Source organism: Sus scrofa, chromosome 2, assembly GCF_000003025.6.
Source record: "Sus scrofa isolate TJ Tabasco breed Duroc chromosome 2, Sscrofa11.1, whole genome shotgun sequence".
Classification (NCBI taxonomy): Eukaryota; Metazoa; Chordata; class Mammalia; order Artiodactyla; family Suidae; genus Sus; species Sus scrofa.
Window position 1 is genome coordinate 24,129,366 of NC_010444.4, and position 26,912 is coordinate 24,156,277.

General features: G+C 37.3%; 1 long non-coding RNA gene across 2 annotated transcripts in view; it reads right to left on the minus strand.

Moving 5' to 3' along the window:
* LOC110259278 overlaps nt 1-26,912 on the minus strand; it is a 168,739-nt gene that overhangs the window by 109,596 nt on the left and 32,231 nt on the right. For both annotated transcript variants that reach the window (XR_002341503.1, XR_002341502.1), the window contains exons 2-3: nt 10,532-10,700; nt 1,621-2,595 (exon numbers count right to left, since the gene is read on the minus strand). This is a non-coding gene — a long non-coding RNA (uncharacterized LOC110259278). The remainder of the gene's footprint in view (nt 1-1,620; nt 2,596-10,531; nt 10,701-26,912) is intronic.

Here is a 26,912-nt window from a genome sequence, read left to right on the forward strand (position 1 = left end):
AAAACAAATGAAACACCTAGATGATGTTAGTTAAGGGTAAGTTTGTTGGTACTGGTACAAAGCAAAGAAATATTTATCATTTGGGCTGGATGTGGATTAGTGAGCATCATGGAGATGAACCTGGATTGGACTTTTAAGTGTATCATCAAACCTGAATCTACATAAAATGTACATAAATAAAGAATTTGAAATCCTCAGTAATCACACACACTGCTGTATATTAATAACCCTTATACAACATGTTTCCTTACCTGTATATACTTTTGGGGTAATCTATTAAGCTGCTTTAATGTTCTTAATAAATTTGGTGGTTTGGGCTATTATAGTAAGCATACCTTTTGTAAACCGGCTTTTATTCTTGGAAGCAAGGAGAGGGTTTATTTTCAAAGCAGACTGGCAAGGAGATGGGAGAACAAACCTGAACTATACCTCTGAGAAGGCCAGGACCTGGGAAATTTATGGGATCAGGAATAGACACAGTGGCCTGAGGTGTGGACACCATGGGCAGTGTGGGGAGGAAAGGTGACTGGAAAAAGGTGTGGGAATCGTCCTTCTGCAAAGGGGTAACTAGGCTACAGACTCCGCAGGTTCACTAGGTCGCCAGCTGACACACGCACAGGTCCAACTGAGGGGCCGGTGGACCTATCCAATCTCACCAGCTCAGCCCCAACTAGACGCAGCTGAGACTCCAAGTTCCTGGTGACAACTTAGGCAAACATCTTATTGTTTGGGCTCTATGCAGCTTGGAGTACATGCAAGTCTTTACAACCTTGATTAGTGATGGGAGGTGGAATGGATTTCACTTTTGGGCTCAGGATGCAATCCCTTCATCTTTTGATCATTCCTCGGTCTGGAGGGAGAAAGGGGCAAGGTCAGCTCCACCCACGTCCTGCCAATAATGGGTGTAGACCCCACAAGGGCTTGAGGAATGACTGGTTAGCACTCGTTTGAGAGTATTCAAGTTCACATTTTAATCCAAAATGACAAATACTACCTATGTGCCAGGCACTTATAGGCCCCAAATTGGTAACAAACTCCAAAGATATACCCTCAGGGGTCACACAGAAAGCCAGACATTGTTAGCATTTAGGATTTGGGGGTGTTTATCAAGGAAAAGGTCAAGCAGGGATTGTGTTTCAATTTTCATGTGTTTTAGTGTTTCCTTCATTATCCATTTGGGGGAAACACTTAGATATTAAATACAGAAGGTACATAGGCTGGGAAAAGTTTCTCCAATATCCTGACCAAGTAGAACCTTGATGGGGTAGACACTAGGGTTTTTGTTTTTGTTTTTTTTAATCTATGACGGGGGAAAAGAAAGTTTCAGCTTAGTCAAGGAAAAGAGTATAGGTGACCAGCCTGATAGGTTACATCTTAAGTCAGTGAAGTTAGGGGTAGTCCAAAAATTGGCTGGCACAACCAAGAGGTAAACATGATTGAGTACAGAAAGAGGTCTTGGATGATAGATCCATTGCTAGAGAGATTACCTACTTTTGCCTGAGCTGTCCTTGTAAGTCCTTAGAAACAAAGGACTTACAAAAGAAAAGATCATTCTTACAACCTAGCAATTTACTTAGATTGCATCTTTACCAAAGCCACCACAATAGCTAGCCTACTCACCTTGATGTCTTGCTCACAGTTTCGGGAAAACAACTTAAGATCTGTTGGGGTTCACCCGGCCCCTGGGAGAAGTCAGTGCCTGCGTCTGGAACCAGCCTAGGTTTGGATGATCTTGGTCCTGGTTTTTGTCAAACATGCTTTCCGTTGCCCATCTATTGCTCATAAGGTCCAGTCCAGCAATGATGGAGCCAGTTTTCTGAATGTTTATTCTCCAAGATTTTGTCCTAGAGGGTCACAGTCTCCTCCTTTAAAGGCTTCGTTCAAAGGGCTTTGCTATGAGTCCAAAGGAAGGATCCAGAAGTGGCAATGCCAGCCATTCCAAGAAGCCCTAAAATTGTCTTGGTGGGAACTGTAAGTCTGGCTAGAGCTTTCCCTTCCTTCAGGAAGCAGCTCTCTGTCCTTAAATTCAAAACTCCAAAATATTCAGCAGAGGGCTAAAAACTCTGCCTTTTTCCTGCATGGGCTCCAAAGCCAGAGTGCACAAGCCCAGATTTGGGGTGCAAGTGTCCTGAGTGAAGGTACACATGCACAAACCCCCCTACAAAACCAGCAGGCTCAGGGTATTTATGAGGTCAGGAATAAGGAGACAGCAGTCTGAGGCATGGGAAGCACCAACAGTGTGGGGAGGGTGAAGAAAGGTGATTGGAAAATGGTGCGGGAATTGTCCTTCTGCGCAGGCGTAACTAGGCTTCAGACCTCCACAGGTTCACCAGGTCACCAGCAGACTTGCACACAGGCCCAGCTGAGGGATTAGTGGTCCTATCCAGTCTCATCAGCTCAGCCCAAACTAGACACAGCTGAGACTCTTAAGTTCCTGAAGACAGCTCAGGCAAATGTCTTACTCTTTAGGCTCCATGCAGCTTAAAAGATGCATTAAGACTTAAAAAGACCTTGATTGGTGAAAGCAAGTGAAATGGATTTGACTCTTTACCCATGGTTTCAATTTGAGAATCAAACAAGAAACATAGCTGTCATCTGTAACAGAAGGAGGTTTTAACAATGAGATTGATCATGGTAATAAGGTCAGCGATGAGGTGTTTGATTATGATTGTTCTTTGAATTATTTTTTAATTTTATATTTTTATTGAAATATAGTTGATTTACAATGTGTTAGTTTCAGGTGTACAGCATATATATATGTGTGTGTGTATACACACACACGTGGATGCTTTTACAGATTCTTTTCTCATATATGTTATTTCAAAATATTGAGTGTAATTCCCTGTGCTATACAGTAGATCCTTGTTGGTTATCTATTTTATATATAGAAGTATATATACGTTAATCTCAAAATCCTAATTTATTGCTCTTCCCCATCCTTTCCCCTTTGGTAATCATAAGTTTGTTTTCTATGTCTGTGAGCCTATTTCTGTTTTGTATTTAAGTTTTTTTGTATCATTTTCTTTAGATTCCATGTATGTGTTGTCATATGATATTTATCTTTCTCTGTCTGGTTTACTTCACTTAGTATAATAATCTGTAGACCTATCCATGTTTCTGCAAATGGCATTAATTCATTCTTTTTTATGGCTGAGTATTGTTCTTTTGTGGGGGGCAGTATATATACACATTTACGTATATCTTTATCCATTCATCTATCAATGGACATTAAGGTTGCTTCCATGCCTTGACTATTGTAAATAGTGCTGCAGTGAACAGTGGAGTGCATGTATCTTTTTGAATTATGGTTTTCTCTGGATAGATGCCTGGGGGTGAGATTGTAGGATCATATGGTAGCTCTATTTTTAATTTTTAAAGGAACCGTGATACTGTTCTTCATAGTGGCTGTGCCAATTTACATTTATACCAACAGCATAAGAGGACTTCTTATTCACCACACCCTCTCAGCATTTATTATTTGTGCTTGATGATGGCCATTCTGACTGATATGAGTTGATATCACATTGTAGTTTTGATTTGCATTTCCCTAATAATTAGTGATATTGAACATCTTTTCATGTGTCTTTTGGCCATCTGTATGTCTTCACTGTAGAAATGTCTATTTAGACCTTCTGCCCATTTTTTTATATTGGGCTACATGAGCTGTTTATATACTTTGGAGATTAATCCCTGGTCAGTTGCAAAATTTGCAAATATTCTCTCCCATTCTTTAGGTTGTATTTTTGTTTTGTTTATGGTTTCCTTTCTTGTGCAAAAGCTTTTAAGTTTAATTAGGTCTCATTTGTTTATTTTTTATTTTATTTTCATTAGTCTAGGAGATGGATTCCAAAATACTTTGCTGCAATTTATGTCAGAAAGTGTTCTACCTATGTTTTCTTCTAGGATTTTACAGTATCCAGTTTTACATTTAGGTCTTTAATCTATTTTAAGTTTATTTTTGCGTATGGTACTAAAGAATATTCTAATTTCTTTTTTTTTTTTTTTTTTTTTTTTTTTTTGTCTTTTTGCTATCTCTTGGGCCGCTCCCACGGCATATGGATGTTCCCAGGCTAGGGGTCAAATTGGAGCTGTAGCTGCCGGCCTACACCAGAGCCACAGCAACACGGGATCTGAGCCGCGTCTGCAACCTACACCACAGCTCACGGCAACGCCGGATCGTTAACCCACTGAGCAAGGGCAGGGACCAAACCCGCAACCTCATGGTTCCTAGTCGCATTCGTTAACCACTGCACCATGATGGGAACTCCTATTTTCATTCTTTTATATTTAGCTGTCCAGTTTTCCCAGCACCACTTTATGAAGAGACTATCTTTTCTCCATTGTATATACTTGCTTCCTTTGCTGTAATTTAATTGATCATAGGTATGTGGGCTTATTTATGGGCTTTCTTCCTGTTCTATTTCTGATCTATATTTCTGTTTTTGTGCCAGTACCGAATTATTTTAATGTCTGTAGCTTTGTAGCATAGCCTGAAGTCAGGGAGCCTGACTCCTTCAGCTCTGTTTTTCTTTCACAAGATTACTCTGGCTCTTCAGGGTCTTTTGTGTTTCTATACAGATTTAAAATTTTTGTTATGGTTCTGTGAAAAATGCAGTTGGTAATCTGATAGGGATTGCACTGAATCTGTAGCTTGCCTTGGATAGCATTGTCATTTTGATGATACTGATTCTTCCAATCCAAGAACATGGTATATCTTTCCATTTGTTCATGCCATCTTCAACTTCTTTCAAAAGCATCTTATAATTTTCAGCATATGGGTCTTTTTCCTCCTTAGATAAGTTTATTTCTAGGTATTTTATTTTATTTTTTTGATGCAATGGTAAAAGGGATTGTTTCCTCAATTTTTCTTTCTGACCTTTTATTGTTAGTGTGTAGTAATGCAAGAGATTTAATTTTGTATCTTGCAACTTTACCAAATTAACTTATAAACTCTAGTAGTTTTCTGGTAGCTTCTTTAGGGTTTTCTATGAATAGTATCCTGTCATCTGCAAACAGTGACAATTTTACTTCTTTCGCAATTTGGATTCCTTTTATTTCTTTTGTTCTATCTGATTGCCATTCCTAGGACTTCAAAAACTATCTTAAATACAAGTAGTGAGGGTGGATATCCTTTTCTAGTTCCTGATCTTAGCAGTAATGCCTTCAGCTTTTCACCATTGACAATGTGAGCTGTGAATTTGTCATATATGGTCTTAATTATGTTGAGGTAGATTCTTTATATGCCCACTTTCTGGAGAATTTTTTGTCATAAATGGATGTTGAATTTTGTCAAAAGCTCTTTCTACATTTATTGAGATGATCGTATGGTTTGTATTCTTTGATTTGTTAATGTGGTATATTATACTGATTTGTTTGCAGATATTGAAAAATCCTTGCATGCCTGGGATAAATCCCACTTAAACATAGTGTATGATCTTTTTAATCTATTGTTGGATTAAGGGTGCATTTTGTTGAGATTTTTGTGTGTTATGTTCATCAGTGATGTTGGCCTATAATATTATTTCTTTGGTGGCATCTTTGTCTGGTTTGGGTATCGGTGTGATGGTGGCCTCATAGAACAAATTCAAAAGTATTCCTTCCTCTGCAATTTTTTGGAGTAGTTTTAGAAGGATAGGTGTTAACTCTTCTCTAAATGTTTGTGTTGTGAAGCCATCTGTCCCAGACTTTTGTTTCTTGGGAGTTTTAAAATCATAGATTCCCCTTCAGTACCTGTAATTGGTCTCTCTATATTTTTTATTTCTTTTTCATTCAGTCTTGGAAGATTGTACCTTTCTAAAAATATGTCCATTTCTTCTAGGTTCTATTTTATTGGCATATAGTTGCTTATTGTAGTCTCTTATGGTCCTTTGTATTTCTATAGTATTGATTGTAATTTTTTTCATGTCCAATTTTATTGATTTTGGCCCTCTCCTTTTATTCTTGATGAGTCTGTCTAAAGCTTTATCAATTTTGTTTATGTTTTCAAAGAACTGGGTTTACTTTTGTTGATTTTTTGTATTGCTTTCTTAGTATCTATTTCATTTATTTCTGCCCTGATACCTATGATTTTTTTCCTTCTACTAACTTCTTTGGGTTTTGTGTGTTTTTTCTCTAGTTGCTTTAGGTGTAAGTTTAGACAGTTTATTTGAGATTTTTGTTTCCTAAGCTTATATTGCTATAAACTTCCTTCTTAAAATTGCTTTTGGAGTTCCTATCATGGCACAGTGGAAACTAATCAAACTAAGAACTATTAGGTTGCTGGTTTGATCCCTGGCCTCACTTAGTGGGTTAAGGATCCAGCATTGCAATGAGCTGTGGTCTAGGCCACAGACACAGCACTTATCTGGCCTTGACGTGGCTGTGGTGTAGGCTAGCAGCTGTACTTCCAATTGGACCCCTAGCCTGGGGAACCTCCATATGCTATGGGTATGACCCTAAAAAGTCAAAAATAAATAAATAAACAAACAAACAAAAATCTGCTTTTACTGTGTCCAATAGATTTTGGGTTGTCATGTTTTCCTTTTCCTTTGTATCCAGGAATTTTTAAGTTTCTTCTTTCATTTCTTCAGTTACCCATTGATCATTTAGTAGCATATTGTTTAGCTCCCACATATTTTTTAGTTTTTTTCCTTATATTTTATTTCTAATTTCATACTGTTGTGGTTGGAAAAGATGCTTAATATAATTCCAATTTTCTTAAATTTACCAGATTTGCTTTGTGGCGCAGCATATGATCTATCCCAGAGAATGTCCCATGTGCTATCAGCACGTGGCTCTGGGCCAGGCTTCTATGAAGTCCATGGCTTTTTCCACAGTACACATGAGACCTTGTGTGCACCCTCCAAGAGTGGAGTCTCTGTTTTCCACATTCCTGTGGAGCTCCTGCAATCAAGCCCCACTGGCCTTCAAAGGGATCCTCCCACTGCCAGACCCCTAGTCTGGGGAGCTTGACATGGAGCTCTGAACTCTTATTCTTATAGGAGAACTTCTATAATATAATTATTCTCAATTTGTGGGTCATGACCTGGGGGTATATGATTATATTATATTGTGAGTGCACACCTCACAAATCTTGTTGGGTTTCTTTTTTCAGTCTTTGGATGTATAGAATACCTTTTTTTGGTAGGCTTGTCTTTTTCATCAATGGTTATTCAGCAGTTACTTGTGATTTTAGTGTTCATGTAAGAGGAGGTAAGCTCAATGTCCTTCTACTCCACTATCTTATCTATGCTCCTATTGATATCTCCATGTTCTTCATGTAAGCAAGTGCCCATAGATGCAAACTGAGGCATCATGGAAGCTGGATCCTAAACTCCTCCCAGTACTGACACATGGGCTGAGTTTTGTGGCCAATGGAAAGCAGCTTATGACAAAAGATGATTAGGCAAGGCTCTGGGAAGGGCTACAAGCTTCCTTGCCCTCTCTGAGCTGCCAAGCTCTCACCAACCTGGAAACGTTCTCAACCAATACAATCCAACCATATCTCTTCTTCCAATAGCAAGCTGTCTCCCTGTCACTGAACCAGGTTTGTCTTGTCTTGATGCATGCAAACCAAAACACCCAGTTGATCTGTCAGAGATACATGTATTCAGATGTCATAATGACTATCCCATAGATGGCTTTAGCCCTGACCACACTGCCAGCATTCTAAGGTCAAAGGTCCATTGGCCAATTTGCTTCCCAAATTCTTCCAGGCTGTTCCCAGGGAAAAGGTTCTCCTGGGATGAATTTCCCATACATGGCAGCTGGCTCTGACTGGTTGTGATTTTGGATCCTAGCAGAGATGGATCTGGGGTTGAACGGTTCCTCCCCAGAATACACTGGGGCCACCCCTGCCTTTCAGGCTCCTGGAAGGCTCTAAATTTGTGGCCCCAACTTGCAGAGAGCACTTCCACATTTGTGGCCTCAGCACAGCCTTTGGACCAGACCCTAATGCTCTGCTCCTGGCCAGGCACCTGGAACTGGAGGGGACATGGGCCTCAAGGGAACTATGTTTTGCTGGGGTTCTGGCAGGACCCAGATGCCCTATGGTGACAAATCTGAGACCAAGAGCATCAACCATATTTCTGTATGGAAATGTATACCTATACAAATCTCCCCTTTCTGCATCAAACTCATCCTTCCTAGAAGGCAGTCTTGACTACATTAGGATAACAGTCTTTCACATTGAAAAGTATGCTGTCAGGAATGCAAGAAAATAATAACAACCACTTGGCTAGGCCTGTGGTATTTTTCTTAAAGTTTTCCTTTTGGATTCCACATACTTAATATCTTAAGTGCAAATATTCCTTGCTAGCTTCTTACAAGAGAAAACCACAGTTACACACTTTTGAGCCCTTACTATATATTAGACTCAATAAGTGAGGTGCTGTTACTATCTCCATTTTCCAGATGAGAAAACTGAGTCTCAGAGAGGTTAAGTCACTTGCCTGAGGACAGGTTCCTCTTAAATTGCCAATCAGGATTCAGAACAAATTCTGTATGAAAAGATGCTCCTTATTCCTACTCAATGGGAAAGGGGGATACAGTTTAACACATTTCTCTGATTTTCATGAGAGGGAACTGTTCCTAAACACCACTAAACCCTTAGAAACTTATTTCTCTGTATAAGTGTAGAGTGAATTACCTGACTGATGGTGATAGTCATTGGTCTGTGTTTCTCTAATGAGTGAATCTGATCTATTAAATTGTTGAGTATGAAGGACTTGGTCTCTTTATCCCCCCTTCCTCATGTGGACATGTGGGAGGCAGTGACTTCCCTAAGTTCAACTTTGCTTCACGTGGGCAAATATGGGAATTCGTAGTAGGTCTCAGCAAACTAACTTTGGCTCAAACTAAGACAAATCCTCCAACCTAACCACCACTGAAAATCGGAAAATAATGTACAGGAGTTCCCACTGTGGCTCAGTAGTTGGGAATCCAACTAGTATCCATGAGGATACAGGTTCTATCCCTGGCCTTGCTCAGTGGATTAAAGGATCCAGCATTGCTGTGATATAGGTCATAGACATGGTTCAGATCTGGTGTTGCTGAGGCTGTGGTGTAGGCTGGCAGCTGCAGCTCCAATATGACCCCTAGCCTGGGAACCTCCATATGCCACAGGTGTGGCCATAAAAAGCAAAAAAAAAAAAAAAGAAGAAGAACATACAGATGGCCAAAAAGCACATGAAAAGATGCTCAACATCACTAATTATTAGAGAAACACAAATTAAAAGTACAATGAGGTATCACCTCACATTGGTCAGAATGACCAGCACCAAAAACTCTACAAACAGTAAATGCTGGAGCAGATGTGTAGAAAAGGGTACCCTCCTACACTGCTGATGGGAATGTAAATTAGCATAACCACTATAGAAAAAGTATGGAGGTTCCTTAAAAAATTAAAAATAGAACGACCATATGATCCAGCAATCCCACTTGTGGGCATATATCCAGAGAAAACCATAATTCCAAAACATACATGTACACCTCCATATTCATAGCAGCACTATTACAATAGCCGAGACATGGAAGCAACCTAAATTTCCTTTGATAGAGGAATGGATAAAGAAGATGTGGTACAGGGAGTTCCCATTGTGGTGCAGTGGAAATGAATCCAACTAGGATCCATGAGGCTCCAGGTTTGATCCCTGGACTCACTCAGTGGGTCAGGTATCTAGTGTTGCCATGAGCTGTAACTTGGATCCCAAGTTGCTGTGGCTGTGGTGTAGGCCAGCAGCTGTAGCTCCAATTTGACCCCTAGCCTAGGAACTTCCATAGGCTAAAAAAAAAAAAAAAAGAAGAAGAAGAAGAAGATGTGGTACATATATGAGAAATAATGCCATTCACAACAACATTGATGGACCTAGAGATTATCATACTAAAGGAAGTAAGTCAGAAAAAGACAAATGTCATTTATATGCGGAATCTATAAAAATATACAAATGAACTTTACACAACAGAAACAGATTTACAGATTTCAAAAATAAACTTATGGTTAACAAAGGAGAAATATGAAGGGAGGGATACCTTAGGCGTTTGAGATTAAAATATACATACTACTATATATAAAACAGATAACCAGCAAGGGCCTACTGTATAGCACAGGGAACTCTACTCACTATTTCGTAAAAACCTATATGGAAAAAGAATCTGGAAAATAACGGATATATGTATATGTATAACTGAATCATTTTTGCTGTATACCCAAAAATAACACAACATTATAAATCAACTATATTCCAATAAATTTTTTTAAAAAAGAGAAAAAGAAAAAAAAATTAAAAATTACTTGGTTTTCCATTATCCTGACTCCTTTGTCTTTGTTTTCTATTGGTTCAGAAATCAGCCCAGGAGATACATGCTATTTTGTATTCTACTGCTGTATAACAAATCACTTCAGTATTTGGTGGCTTAAAATAAAAACAATCACGTCTCTGGCTCACAAATTGACAATTTTGGCAGAGTTTGGCATGGTGGGCACATCATGATCCTAAGAAGCATCAGTAGCCCAATGGATCTGGGGGATACGTTTCCAATAGGGCTCACTTACATGGCTGTAAAGTTGGTGCGGGTGTCAGCTGGGAGTTCATCTGGGGCTGTTGGCCAGAGGCCACTCCTTGGGGCCAGTTTGGCTTCCTCATGGCATGATGGCTGAATTTCAAAAGCAAGTGCTCCAAGAGGCCCAGATGGAAAAGCTGCACAAGTTCTTATCAACCAGCCTGAGAAGACCCAGAATATTCTTTATCATTCTATAATCAAGCAAATCATTAAGGCGAACTCTGATTCAAGAGAAGAACTGCTATCTTTAAATAGAAGGAGAAGTAAAAACATTTGTGCTTATTGTTGATCCATCATAGATGCCATTAATTAAACTGCCTCTAAAGTCCAATGTCCTGAAAGGTAAAATTACATAGAGAGTAAAATATGAAACATATAAGAAAACAGAAATCATACACCAGCATGCTAATTTTTCTGAAAAGTCTGAGAAGAGACTAAAAATATAAAAGTCTATTTCTAAATCCCAATAGTCTTCAGCTTTATGTACCCTGAGTAATTCATAAAAGAATTCAGCAACTAAGAAGAATGAATTGCTCCAAGGTCTCATCAGACATCAATATAAAACTGATTTTCTATCATTAAACTATTTATTGCCCGATTTCCAAAGTCTAAATCGTTCCTGAGCAGAACTATAACCAGAATGACTTAAAAATTGTTTCTCTTCAGCTTAGTATTTTTCCATTCATTTCCTGTCCTTTCCAAAATCCATTAGGTAAAAGAAAAAAAACGACACCCTACACTTGAAGATGCCATTTCAATTACTTAAATTGAAGAGGCTGAACCAGGTAGTCAAAAGATTCTCGGAACTCCTGCTTTCTTACATCTTCAGCTAACTCCACAATTATTATCAAAAAAATTTACCAGACCTTAAACAAAATCATAAAGAACTGGTCATGCTTTCACAGTATGGGATGGATGGATGCTCTGAGTTACTACTACTATTTGTCTATTTTGTTATTAAAAACATTCACTACCACTCATCATAAAATTAGAAATGCATGTGTGTGGCATATAAAGCTTATAAGCAATTGGAGATCTACTGGATATTCTTTTAAAAGATTTGTGAGAGATTCAAAATGAGGTCATTATCTCAAAGGTTTCCTTTGATGTGGGAAAGAAAAAAAAAAAAACTGTGAGTGCTTATTTTTATAACTTTGTAAAGTGCAGGAACACCAAACTTGGCCATGTGAAGTTTATGTAGTCACAGAGTAAGTTATGTAGAACAGAGTAAGATTCTGTTCAATGATGACAACTCTTTAATAGATGAAAGGAAATATTTTTCCAAGGGGAAAGCACAAGATCTGTCTGGGAGCTCTAAAGTCATCTGAAAGATATATCACAGGTCCTTTACTACCCAAAAATATTATAACTCAAAGGTCATAGACCTTTTCTTACTTTTATTATGGATATATTTTTTTAAATGAAAGAACTTTAATATTTATCAACTGCCAATTATACCAAGAACCAAGAGAAAGGAAAAAAAAAAAACAACAACAACAACAACACTGTGATATTTTACTGTTGATTTTATTTAAAAAGCAGAATTAGCAATATATAGAATAATAAAGAGATCTAATAAATAGCTCATTCCAGTCCTCCTCACTTCAAGAAATTATAATATAAGGAATACAGCTATAAATACAGAAAGAATAATATTTACTTGGTCGCAGAATTACCCAGCTCCCTATTTGCAGGAAATATGGGAAACAGAGAAATACTAATGTATAACTAGCACACTGCAATAAGGGTGTTTATTAGCAAAATCCTGACTGTGATAGATGAGTCATGCTCTGAAACATATAAAACGTGAGAAAAAGAAATGGATGGAAGAGGAAGTTTTAGATTAAGAAATTTAAAAGACATACTAAATAAAAAATAAAATGGGCAATATTAGGGTTTAGAAATGAAAATTGGGTTAGTTAAACTTTAGAGAAATGAAGGGTAAAAACTACTTTGACGTTTAGGATAATGGATTTTCAGGGTATTTTGTAAGGCTAAAAGGTCTATGATTGACACAGGGCACATGGAGGGACTTTTAGGGTGACTGACAAAGCACCCATGATCAATGTGGATGGTGATTTCAAATGTGTTTGCTTTATAGTATGTTTGTGTGGTTTTTAAAATCTTTGTTTCATTTTACCAAAAAAAAAAAAAAAGTCTACAAAAAGAGTAGTGGAAGAATTATATATTTGCTTTTTTAAACTACACCTGCAAGTAGCTCATAAATTTTCTAAACATTAGTAATGAAACAATACATATAACTGAATGATAACAAAAACACCTGTACCACAAATTCTAAGAAGGAAACAATGTAGCTAACTTAAAGGAAAATAGATATCTTTGAATAATCATATTAGAAAAGGGGAGAGTTAAACATTCCTAAGTTAAATCTTCATATCAAAAGTTAAAAAAAGAAATATCTGAAGGATGGAGAAAATGTCATAGAATGAGGAATTCGTATAGAAAAATATTATACAGTATATAAGAAAGCAAACTGAGAAGAGAAATCCAGATATAAAGAGAAAATAAAATTAAGCAATAGTGAAATTTAACAGGGGACCTAATTACACATGCAGCAGATATTAAGAGATAATAAAATAATATTATAAATTCCTTTATGTAAAAACTTTGAAAGCATATACAAAATGGCAAATTCCTAGAAAACAATATAACATAAAAATTGAGTCAAGAAGAAATAAAATATTTCAATAGTCCTATAAAAATGAAAGAAACATAGTTAATAATTTAAAAAAATCTTTCCATAAAAATAACACCAGGGCTAGAGATTTTCAAAAGGCAGGTCTATAAAACATTCAAAGAGTTTTACACAAACTTCCAGAAAAGAAAAACATAAGTAACAATGCCTGAATTATTTAACAATGCCTCATTTTTCCAATCTGTAAAATGGGGTTAATAATATCTACCTCACAAGGTGATTTTAAAGACTTTAATGAGATAACACAAGTAAATTGCTACAACTCTAATGTACATAAAGTGCTCAATAAATATTTACTGAAAGTGGTGTTATTAATATTATTGAATCTATATTCATCTCTTTGTTGGTACAGTATAATCCAGATACCATGGGTTCTAGGGTTAAAAACACATCTTTTTGGAACATATCTACAGGAAAGAAAAAAGTCGCTGTATTGGAGTGCAGGTATGTAAACCATAGGGAGACAGGAAGGCAGGAAGATGAGATAATTTGTAGAATGAAGGAGAATCCAGTTACTAAAAAGTGAGTATTGTCAGGGAAGAGATAACTTTAATCAGGTGAAAGGAGTTCAACTGAAAACTTTCTCTGAGAGGATTATATAAAACGATAAACAGCAAAGTAGGCCAACTTGATGAATTTGTCCTCTAGCAAAAAGGAGAAGAAAATAAGCAGGCAGAAGACGAAGGAAGGAAAGAAGGGAGGGAGGGAGGGAGGAGGCTGAACTTATCAGAGACTAAATTCAGTGAAAGGTATGGCAAATTAAGGATGGCTTCAAAATCTTTGACTTTCCCTTGAAAGTGGACTGGACTGCACAAGTATCTCGTTGACTATGGTGGACATGATGTCCTGCCAGTTCTAGGACGGGTTTTGTTTTTTTTTTCCTTTTTGGCTTCACCCCCAGCATGCAGAAGTTCCCAGGCCAGGATCAAACCTGTGCGATGGCAGTGATCCAAGCCACAGCAGGGACAATGCCAGATCCTTAACCCAATGCACCCCCAGAGAACTCCTCTAGGACTATTTTTTGAAAGAACTGGCTGCTTCCCCTTTTCTCTTCTTGGAGTCTGAGATGCCCCCTATGTGAGAGAAGACGCCATCCTGGATGTGCAGCCCAGTCAGTCTGCAGAAGATTCCAGCCCCAGGGGTCCTCTGACTGTCATCCCATGAAAGTTGATGAGCAAGAACTGCCAGCTTAGTCTACCTAAGCCACAAAACCATGAGGTACACCCCCTGGTTTCAAATTACCATTGAAACCACTATGGTTTAGGGTAGTTTGTGACATAGCAGTAGATCAGCAGAAAGGTGCCTCTTGTGAGGAGAGAGAGGAAAACACAAAATGAAGAAGCAGGCTAGTGCTGCCAAAGTGGATCAAGGCTGTCTGGAGCCTTTAATTCTTAGAGCTCCCTTCTAACTGCAGGAGTCTAGTCTGAGATATTTTGAGAAGATATTCTTTGTTGCCCAAGGCAGAGAAAGGACCCAACTAACCAACTGTACACAAGAGACTGTGAACACCAATGGTGAGTCACATTTTCTGGCCTCATTTGGTGAGGCCAAAACGGTTTGGAGATTTTTTTTTATCCCCCCTGATATTTCCCACGAAAAGTCTGGTGTGCTCCTGCAAATACACTCATTAAAGTCTCAGGATTCAATTTATGTAATTGAGGCAGTCCAGCTAATTTTAGGAAAATTACAACTTCGTGAAAAATAACTGCTATACAGTAATTGTGGCAAAGATGTTCTGCTTTGTGTCAGACACAATGAAATCAGTAGCTTTAAAAATTAAGAACAAGTGCCTCTAAGCTCTCAATGTCATTTTAAAAGTGAGAGAGAGCTGTTAAGAAACAGCTTTGCATGTTAATCACAGAGCTTGGGAACATTCTGTGTTAAGATATATGATTTTCAACCTTGTTAAAAGAAATATTGAAAGAAGGAAATTGATTTTTTTTCCCAGAAAATTTGCCTGTCACACTTCAAGATAAGTTACTGTTATGTGTGTCCATTAAATAAGTTTATTATATGAAAAGTCACACTCTAGGAAAAAAAGTTCAGTCAGCATTGACTTCAGCGAGGATTTATACAATCTCCTAATTCAGGGAATCAGGGTTAAGTGAGTTGATTCTCGTTAATGTGCAATTGAACTAGTTATGCAACGAAAAGCATATGGAATAGTAACGAGTTATAATTGCATCTGGGAAACTGTATTGGTCACCTCTGAGAGGGATTCTTGGAAATATTATATTCACAGAAAGAGTAAATAATTGTGTGCTGCTATTGTAAGGGCCAAATGTTTGGTAAATTAGCATGTAATTGTTGGTTGAAGAAGTCAGTGAGAGAATGAGATAATTTTTTAAAGTAAAGGAAAACACTTATCCTAAAGGCTTTCAAACTTTTCCTAAGACACCCTGTGTTCCACTGAGAGATCTGGGGAGAGAGGCAGAGGAAAGGAAGTGGGTGGGTTCTACGCCCTAAGTAGTTCCACATCAATCCATCACATTGAACATCTGCACAGCCATGTTTCAACCACGGCTCTGCTTGTATGTATTTTCTATAGAGATGATCATAAGATTGCATTTGAGAAACCAGCTCAGAGCCTAAATGAAGTGTCTTAGATGAGTTCCCTCAGAAGCTGACATAGAAGTGATTTTTAAAAAGCACCAAGAAAGCAGTGGCAAAGTTAACAGAGGTGAAGAACTGCTCTCTCAGGAAAGTATATTTGGAAGAATTTAGCCTGAACTGGTAAGTTTCCATATGCAAAACCATGGGTGTAAAGGAAACCCTTGAGTCACATTTTCAGACCATCTCCCCCTTAAAAATTGCAAGTATACTGATTTGGAGGGGGTGGCATTCTTATGAAGTTTCAGGAGTTGATTCAGGAGCACTAAGCTCATAAAGTAACTATTTGGTTAATTCACTCTGAATTGGGTTTTACTAGCTAAAGCCAAACATAATCCCAAATGATATATAATATCTTTTTGCTTGACAATGAATTTTAGTTCAATTATGTGCTTATTTAGAGCCATAATTAGAGAAGCCAAACTTCAATAGAAACTGAATAGCTTTTAAAAAATACATCTATACATTTCTAACTTCTTTGAGCCTCTTTCTCATCTTTAAAACAGTGATAATAGTACCTATCTTATGAAATCCTTGCAAGATGAGTTAAGATAATTCATGCAAGATATTTAGCACAATGCTTAGATGTATGTCTTCAATGTGATAACTTTTATTATCATTATTGTTATTCAAAATCACCATTATTACAAAAGAATAGAGGAACTGCAGAAAATTGAGTGTTAAATGATGATATAATTTACCCACCTATAAGCATCCCTCAATGGTAGAGAACTAATACTTTTCTTGATAAAAAATAGTTCATAAAATACTCTTACAGAAATTTATACATTTAGTTTTTGTTTAATTAGATTAGATTCACATTTTCCTTATTCTTTGACATTTTACTTAACCCATGACTGCCACTACCTCTTACACCTAAAAGGGATACCTAAGAAGGTGAAAAGTCTAAATCAGCAGTCCTCATCAAAGAATAACAGAAAGACTATCTCATCCAGAGATGCTACGCCTGAACCAAATTTCAAGAAGTCCACAGAATGTGAAATTATGGGAAAGATTTTGTGTGAAAGTTAATTTAGCAGGGAAAAGTGGGTCATTACTGGAAGATCTGTGGCTCAAAGTTGAGCACTTTTAACCCCTACTGTATTGATTGTACCGTTTAAGAAACAGGACAAAAGAACTGGAGTCAATTACTCAAGGTCACACACTTAGCTCGTGATAGAATTGTGAGTAGAAGTGAAGATGATCTTGTTCCTGGTCCTTGATGACCTGGGCAGAGATTCTGATGACACTAGACAGAGGATGCTCAAGGAAAACATGGCAGATCCCAACAGAGATGGACCTGTCGAAGTTGATAGTCAGTGTGGTGGTGTGTCCACGTACAAGAGTGGTCCACCCCAGACCAAATTTCAGTTCCACCATTTTGTCAACTAAACTTGGACCTGTTACTCAACTTATGTGAGCCTATATCATCTCACCTTTTATAACCTCATAATACAGTTATAAATATTGCCAAAAGAAGGAGTTTCCTTGTGGCACAGTGGGTTAAGGATCCAGTGTTGTCACTGCAGGGGCTCGGGTTGCTGCTGGGAATTTTCATATACTGTGGGTGTGGCCAAAAATAATAATAATAAAAAATTATAACTGCTTCTAGTCAGGATTTGGTGATGATTAAAGGAAATAACTTGTATAAAGCAACCAGAACAGTGCTTGGTAAATAATAAATAGAAGTTATTATGGTTGTTTTACCCTGTATTCCTTTTCTATAAAGTATCCTTTGCCCCAGCCAACTCCTTTCCTCCAAATTCCTTCAATTCTTTCTTTCTACTAACAGCTAATTTGGGGATATAATTCATTGAACATTTGCACAGCCATGTTTAAAAGACCTTTTAATTCATAAGCAATGCCTACTTGTTACGGAACCATGTGCCCAGCGGCCGGTAAAAAGAAGCAGAATATCCCTGGCCAAAAGCCTTTTCCTGAAATCCGCTTAAAAACAGGAAGCCTCTAAACCAGGCTGATGAAGTCCATGCCACAGCAGATGTGACTCACATACCTGAATCCTCCTCAGCCTAAATAATTCATTACTGCAGTAAAACTGCAATTCCCTCCGTCAATGCTGAATACCATAGCTATTTGCTCATTGCAAAATATTACCATCTCAAAGAAATAGCAGACAATTTGTCCTCCATATGCTTGACATCCCTGCCCGGTTTGTCTACAAACTGAGATCTCTGTGGGTTTCATAATTCCAACCTTATTTATTTATTTATTTAAACTTTTTTAGGGCTCCACCCATGGCATATGGAAGTTCCCAGGCTGGGGGTCGAATCAGAGGTGCAGCAGCCAGCCTTCGCCACATCCAAGCACATCTGCGACCTATGCCACAGCTCATGGCCACACTGGATCCTTAACCCACTGAGTTGGGTCCAGAATCAAACCCATGTCCTCATGGATATTGACTAATCGGGTTTGTTATTGCTGAGCCACATGAAAACCCCCCAACTATATTTATTTTAATCTTGCTTGCAAATCAACTTGATGTCTTTTATAATTCAAACATAACTGCTGATACTGGGACAAAAATTAAGATTCCTTTCTTACCCTCTCCTTGGTTGCATCATGTATCTGCTACACAGGTATCCTTTACTCTGCAATTCAGTGAACAATATGCAAAAGCCACATGAATTATACGACAGTTCCTAAAAAATGAGTCAGTAGCAGATTATCAGCTCTGTTTTACAAAAATTTTTATTATGCATGCAGTGTGTTTTTACTAATCCTTCTCAATTCACGAGGCACAAGTTAGTGCAACCTAGTAGCATGGTTTTCGGCATTTATACATAGCTTACCTCTTGCGGATGCTTTTTGAATCTAACTAGAGCCTGGAGATAAGGGCAGACGGAGGAGATGGGGGTTGTTAAGAACTCTTTCTAGATAAAGTGTGAACAGGACTTAAGTGCTATAGTTGGATACAAATCCTCATGTTTACCCCTCAAGCATTAAACTGTTTGATTTCCTGTCTATTCAAGTCTGATGAGCGTTAGGAGACTTATTCAGGGATAATCCAATTGCCAGCTTCAAATGCCCAGGTTATCTAAACTAGTATTGCACTAGGACTGTTGCCCTCATTGGAAAAAAAAAAAAAAAAAAAAAAAAAAAAGAGCATTAATCCTCCTCCTTAGGGGAAAAAGTCAAAAAGTACTGGGAAGAAGAAGAGGCAGAAATGGCATTATTCTTGGTGTTTTCTCCCTTTAAAACAGAGATTGTGCATCGTACTGCTTAATGGCCTCCAAAATGACTATCTGCTGATCACTTTTTTATGCATCTGATATATTGGCTATTTTAAATAACAGGCACATTCACATAATGATCCATCAGACAACTAGTAGACATGTGAACTAATTTTCTCATTAAAGTACAATCACAAGAAAAGGAAAACATGGTCTCTTGAGACAAACACAAGTGCTCTGTGTTCTAACAATCTCTTAAATGGACATAGTAAGCGACACTCACAGCCCTCAACCCTGAGTCACTGCAAGATTCTGCTACTTTTTTCTTTTCTTTCCTTTTTTTTTTTTTTTTTTTTTTTTTGCCATACCTGCAGCATATGGAAGTTCCTGGAGACTGAATCTGAGCTGCAGCTGAGACCTACACCCCAGCTATGGCAACACCAGATCCTTAACCCTCTGCATCAGGCTTGGGATCAAACCCACACACCAGCAGTGACCCGAGCCACTGCAGAGACAGTGCCAGATCCTTAACCGCCTATGCCATAGTGGAAACTTCTCTTCTACTTCTTAAAGTTTAAAAGGTGACCAGTACTTAAGATTAAAAAGAAAATAAAGTACCTCTGTGGGTACTTCCTTGGCCTTTCTGCACCTGACCTCCACCTAGTGCATCTCTTATGGTAGAAGAGGTATTCTTAATTCCCAGGGTGCCAACACATCTCAAACCCGCCCACAGTGGGTGCTCACTGTTGCATCAACCACAGCTTCTTCTCCGCTCATTTCTACTTCTCTGTCTACACAAGGATTCGTGTGTTCCATATCCCTCAACTGAAACCCTTTACCCTTCTCCCTCTTCTTCACTGCCACACTTTAATAATTCACTTCTAAATCCAAATTGTTGCACCATGTCACGCCTCAATGCCCATGCATGTGTTTCCTGCATCTCTAATACCTTTCCCAGCAATGTCCACACATTTTTAAAGCTGTAGTAGAAGCATCCCCTGTCTAACTGACTACACACTCGTCCTCTGGCTTTGCAGACCCTGGCTCATCACTCTTTTGTCTTACCACTGTGCTTGGGTAGTGTCCTCATTTTGGCATCACATGGCACATCAACAACTGTGACAGAAACTGCTGTCTCCCAATATCCATTTCCCCCTTTTTTCTCTCTTATTTTTTTCTGCAGAAACACAACTTGTGGAACTCAAAATAAGAGAAGCGAGTATGTGTCATGAAGTAAATAAGTGAAGAAAAAATATATCTAAGACTATCCTTTAATAAACCAGAGGTGAAAAGAATAAGTTCTACATCTTTTGGAACTAAGGAGTGAGGAGATATTCCTGGAAGGGCTGAAAGAATAAGAGGGTGAAATGACTCAGAGACTAAGGAAATGTTTTTTCATACTTGAAATTAATTACATTAATAAATTCCATGATGTTGAAACTTCCTTGTATTCCCTGATGGGACTGAATTCACTGTTGTGCACTGTTCTTTTAGCAAGTGTATTCTTTTAAAATGTAAGTGGAAGGAAGCCGTGCTGATTCTTTTCTTCAGAATTTTTGCTGCAACATCCTAAGTGAGATTATCCTTTGTTTTGCTATTTTTGTTAGGTTTTAATTTAAGTGTTAGGCTTCTTTCATAAAACATGTTGTTAGAAGTTGTCCCCATTTGTCTGCTCTGGAATAGTTTAAACTCTCATCTTTTAATGACAACGAATTTGTCTACGCAGTTGTTTGAGATTGTCATCTTTTGGGACGTTTTAAAAACCTCCTCTTTCTTTTCATTATTGATGTAGTCAGAGTTTGATCATTCCTTGAATCAAGTTCGAGACCTTTTATCCCAGAAATTCATCAAATATATACAGATTTGCAAACTTAACAAATAGTTAAGTATGTGTATACATAAAATCGGTTGCAAATTTTTTAAAATTTCTTGGCTATTTATCGTTATGGCCCATGATGAGGTTTAAGGGTGGATATTTTTGTTTTCTCATTAGTTTACTTCCTTTCCATTCTGGCCACATGATAATCTTTCAGCCCAGGGCCTTTGTACTTGCTATTCTAGCTCCCCCTCTACCTAGTGAGTTCCTGCACTTCCCTCAGAGGTCAGCTCTGAATCCCTTCCTCACATACATTTCATGAACTCTCTCCTTAGTTCATTTCCATCACACATCAGTTAAAATATTACTTTCAGTTGTGATTATTTGATTAATTACATCTTCACTACAGAGTCTATATTGTATATTGTTCCTTTCTATGTAACTTTTGTTTTCTCTGGATGGCTACTCAGAGCAATATTCTTTATCACAATAGATTTAGGTTGTCAGTAATACGTATTTAAAGGTCAATTTCTTTTCACAGTTTTGACTGGAAGATAGCCATGTTACATCCACATGCAGAGTTATTTTTTTTTAAAAAATTACTATCATGTCCTTATTTTTCTCTTCATTTATTCTTTCCTCTGTATGTGGAACCAATTAGGTGTTAAAGCAATTTATTCTCTCTCTACTACAGCAGTTATGTTCTTTTGATTTCCACATTGTGGAAGCCCTTTTCAATTTTACTGAGTCAAAAATCCACAGCATCATTTTTCCACAGCATGACTTCTGCTGTTTGCTGCCTTTAAGGTGAATTCTAACTCTACCATTTCGTTATTATTCTTTTTTACCATCATTACTTATATGATACATCTTTTATCACCTCACATTACTACTTTTTATCTTTTTATAGACAGTTCTCTTTTTCAAGATGACCATTTTGTCATATCCTCTTTTATGTCACCAGTTTCTAGAGATTTTTTTCGGGAGCTTAGATAATGCACAGAGGTACGATTTTACTTTGAGTCTTCAGAAACATACACTTTTCCTTATTTCGCAAGGACTGTGCAACAAAACCTAACGCATTCTTTGTTATAGCCTCATAATATTCCATCGTATGGATATGCCATACTGTAACCTCTCTTTTATTTTCTTTTTCTTAATATTTTTGTGTTTTTTTGGGCTGCACCCACATCATATGGAAGTTCCCAGGTGAGGGGTTGAACTGCAGTTATAGCTGCCTGCCTAAGCCAGAGCCAGAGCAATGCAGGATCCTAGCTGCGTCTGTGATCTATACCACAGCTCATGGCAACGAATGATCCATAACCCACTGAGCGAGGCCAAGGATCGAACCTGCATCCCCATGGATAGTAGTCAGATTTGTTCCCACTGAGCCACGGTGGGAATTCCCTTGTAACCTCTCTTTTAAATTCTCTTACTAATGCATTTCAGGTTGTCAGTAGGGCTTGTTTGGTGTTGGTTTGGGTTGGTTTGGTTTGAGTTTTTTGCCCCTTCAAACAATGCTGTAGCAAAATATCTTTTAGATACATTCTTACCTTTACTAGTTTTCCTAAGGATATGTTCCCCACAGTGGAAATACCACTAGCAATGTGTAACACCATCTGTTGCCTTACAGCATTGCCACTCTTCAATCCCATCTATCCTTTTAATTTCTCTATTTTGATAGTTTAAAAGTCGCTTCTTGTTGTATGGTTCTGGTTTGCAACAGGTCTAAACATAAGAGTGTTTTTCGTATGCTTACTTGGCATTTTTCATTTTCTTTTTCATGAACTGTTTGTTCATATTATTTTCCTTATTTTTCCTTAGATATTTGTAGGAATTATCTGGATGTTAGAAGTATTAACTCCATGTCTATTATAAATATTGCAAATATTTTCTCCAGCCTATAAACGAGTTCAATGATTTATTTGTTATTTTCCAATCGGAAAAATCTTATTAATGTGTAATCACATCTGCTGATCCTTTTCCGTGTAGTTCTGGGTTTCCCAACTCTTTCAGAATCTCTCTCCCACTCAAAGTTTATAAAAACATTTTCCGAAAGTGTTGAATATTTTTACTGTTTGATTTTTATACTTGGTTCTTTAATCAATCTGGAATATATTTGAAATAAGCTACGAGGTAGAAATCCAACACTGCTCTTCTAAATAAACAGCCAACTGTGCCAGGACCACTTATTTGTCAGCTACCAGTTGGGACTGAATTTGAAAGGCATCTGTGTCATATATCAAGGCCTCATCCTGTTTAGATCTATTCCCAGACTCCCTTCTCTATTTCAATGATTTATTCTATTCTTCTCTAACCATTATACTATTTTGATTTTAGGAGAATTAACATATTCTACTTTGCACATTTAATCTTTCATATGAACTTTAAAAGGGTGTTTTCCGGCTTAAAAAAAAATGAGATTCTGAATGAAATTGCATTAACTATATGTAATTTGAGAATAATTTACAATTTTATGATATTTTATTTTCCTATCTGGGGATGGCTCCCCAACATTTATTTTTTGTAGAGTCAAACATATATTTTTAAATATATGAGTATGACAAACTTATTGTTTTGTAACTTGCTTTTTTGCATTAAACAACATATAAATACTTTTCATGTCATTGAATAATGTAAAATAATTATATAGGCTAAGGGTATTAAAATAGCAGGAAATGTTCTCACTGATATAGTATAAAAAACTGTTGAATTTGTAGATTTTATTTTATTTTATAATCAGCATTTTATTTTCTTATTATTATAGCTAACATTGCACATTGAACCACTCTACAGATAAACCTCTGCTTACATCTATGATTTATTTTCATAACGAAAAGCAATTCATGTTCAACATAGAAGCCATGAAAAGCACAGAAAATCCCAATGGAAGAAAAAAAATCTCCAAAGTTTAGTTGTGAACCCGTTTTCTAAAGATAATTGCTTAATGAGTATCTGTTGTTATCTCTTTTTGGTATTCTCTTCTTTCTTTCTCCATATATGTGTGTGGAGAATTATAAAAACAGTATTGAACTGCATACACAATAACTTTCTTTTTTAAAAAATTACCGTTATATTGTTTATGTGTCAATCCATTTCCATTTGGTTATGTCTGGGTTTTTGTTTTTTTCTTCTTCTTTTCTTTTTACGGCTGTATCTGCAGCATATGGAAGTTCCCAGGCTGGGGACTGAATCAGAGCTGCAGCTAAGGCCTGTGCCACAACCACAGCAATACCAGATCAAGTCGCTTTTGTGACTTAAGGCTGCAGCTTGTGGCAATGCCAGATCCTTAACCCACTGAGTAAGGCCAGGTTCAAACCCACATCCTCATGGATACTAGTTGAGTTCCCCCACTGAGCCACAATACTACTTCCCGTTTTTATGCCTATTTAAATGTTCATGTCTTATGTGTCCCCCAAATTCTCTCAGCTCCTCCTGTCCCAATTCAGTCTCAGCTACCAGACTGGTGAAGGACTTTGAGGGGCCAACCAGCTAGTCTCTGGCTCCTCTCATCACTGCCAATCTTGGATAAAGCGCACCCACGAATAACGCCAATGGAGTCTGGCTTCCCTATTGGCTGAAAAAAGAGCCAAGGACGCACACAGAAGTTTGAAAAGGTTAACTCCCTGAGCAGTGAACTTTGAGCAGGGGTAAATGGGAGATTGGTTGGGGTCAAGAGAAAAATTTTTTTTCTGTGTAGGCCAGCCATGGTTAGTGTAGTGAAGTGACTTTGCCTTTGCTTCTTTCTTTAATTTTATTTTTATTATTATAATTTATTTACAATGTTCTGTCAATTTCTGCTGTACAGAAAAGTGGACCCAGTAATACTCATATATACATTTTTTTCTCACATTATCCTCCATCTTGTTCCATCATAAGTGACTAGATATAGTTCCCTGTGCTATACAGCAGGATCTCATTGTTTATCCACTTCAAATGCTATAGTTTGCACCAACCCAAACTCCTAGTCCATTCCACTCCCTCCCCCTTCCTATCCTTCTTTGCCTCACTCCTTTTTGCCTCACACTTGCCGCCCTGAAAGTATATCTCCCAATAAGGATTAGCTCTTGAACTTGGTCTCAGGATCTCTTTTCTATGGACCCCAGGCAAAGCACCAGCATAATATTACTTCATAAGGATATTCTAACTTCATAATTAATCTTCCCTTGATAAACATTCAGGTATTTCCAAATATTGCTTATTACAAATAATGTTGTTATACTTAGACAAATAAATTTACATATACATTCTAGATGTAGAATTTATGGAAAGTGGTAGAAACAGTTTTATGCGTAAAAAGTAGTGTTTTAGTTCTTTAACTCCAGGCTATGTGAGTCAGCAAAGAAATTAGTTGGGAATTGTTCTATACACAATTTGAAATGGGAATCTTTTTCAGTTTAATATGTTAAAATTTAGAAACTATACAGTTAGTTCTGAGATCAGTGTGTAGCTCATGCCTCATTAAGAAATGGGTAAGGAGTTGTAGTATCTGTTAAGAGTCTCTAATATGTTCAGTGATGTTTCTTCATCTTTCAGATAGCCTAAATCCTATCTCTACAGGTATACATTTTTCTTCCTTCAGGAATCTTGAGTTATTTTTAAGCACATAGTTTTTGCTTATGTGCTTGTTTCATTTATACTTCTGAATCTTTTGCAATAGTTTCAGAAAATAACAAAAGCAAATAGGTTTTGCTTTTTTCCAATATACTCAAAGAAATCCTAGATGCTACCTTACCTACTTCATGGGAATAACTGTGTGATGTTGTACCTCAATATTTCTCCATAACTCCATTCTATGAGGGCACAGAGTGATTACAAAAGTCCAAGGATTTATATGTGCTCCCAGCATTGTCCATGATAGACTGAATCAATAATACACATGTGCCATTTGATGCCACCCTGGTACATGTCTTATCAGATGACATTATTAAAAGTATCCCTATGCCAGGAGAATATATGAAGTTTGAGAAGTTTAAGTGAGTATCCTTCTATTTGAAAACAAATAGAAAACACTATTCTAACTCTAGTCATGGGTTCCCTGTTTATAAGATTTTACACCCCATCTGTGACTAGTACCCTGCATATTGTGGCAATGGGGGAGACATTTTTTAAACTTCTTTGATCAGAATATTTACTTTTTCCTTGAATTCAAAACTGAAAAGTACATGCCCCAAAGCACCGTACTGGTACATATCTAGCCTGTGTCCCCCACGTGCCATTTAGCGGTTATAAATTGAGCTCTAAGGTCCAAATCCTTGTATTCAGAGTCTGGCTCCATCTCTATAGGCTTGGGCAAATGGCCTAGCATTGCTCTTTTTTTCCATCTTTTATAAAAGTGGGATGAAAGTATATACATTTCATTGAATTTATATGAGAACTGAATGTCTTAATAAATGTGACTCAGAAGCATGCCTGGAGCATAGCATGCATAGAGTAAAATTTAAATACAGTAAAAACAAAGATAATCTATTATTTGATAACTTCATGCTCAATATCATATTGACTACCTGGATAACACTTGACTTAAATTATGTGACCTTGGACCTCCTCCCATATTTCAAAAGACGTCTAAGGACAAAGATAAGAGAGGGAAAGTATTCATACTAATTCAGCCCCTAACATGTTCCAAACACCCCGCTATGATGCAGGGCTCTTCCTAAAACTGTTAATTTTGGATATGCCACATGGTATCACATTATTGTATGTTTATAAAAATGCACCCATATTTCATTTTATATCATCTTTGTCATTTAAAAGGTTGAAAGGACTTTTATAATTATAGTCTTAAAAATCAATCTCAATTTCAATTTTCTAGTTTTTCAACTTATAGCTTAAATAGAAAAACTGGTTTCTATCTCAGTCTTCTTAAAAGGTCCTTACAAATTGTATAGGTTGTCGGTACTCTACCTGCAGTATCCAGTAGATAATTTGGCCCTCTTTTACACATCTCATCTTTATCACCAAAATAAAAATGTCTATCCTATTGATGAGGAAACTGAGGCTTAGAGAGCTTAGGAATCTTTACCCATGTCACCATGGA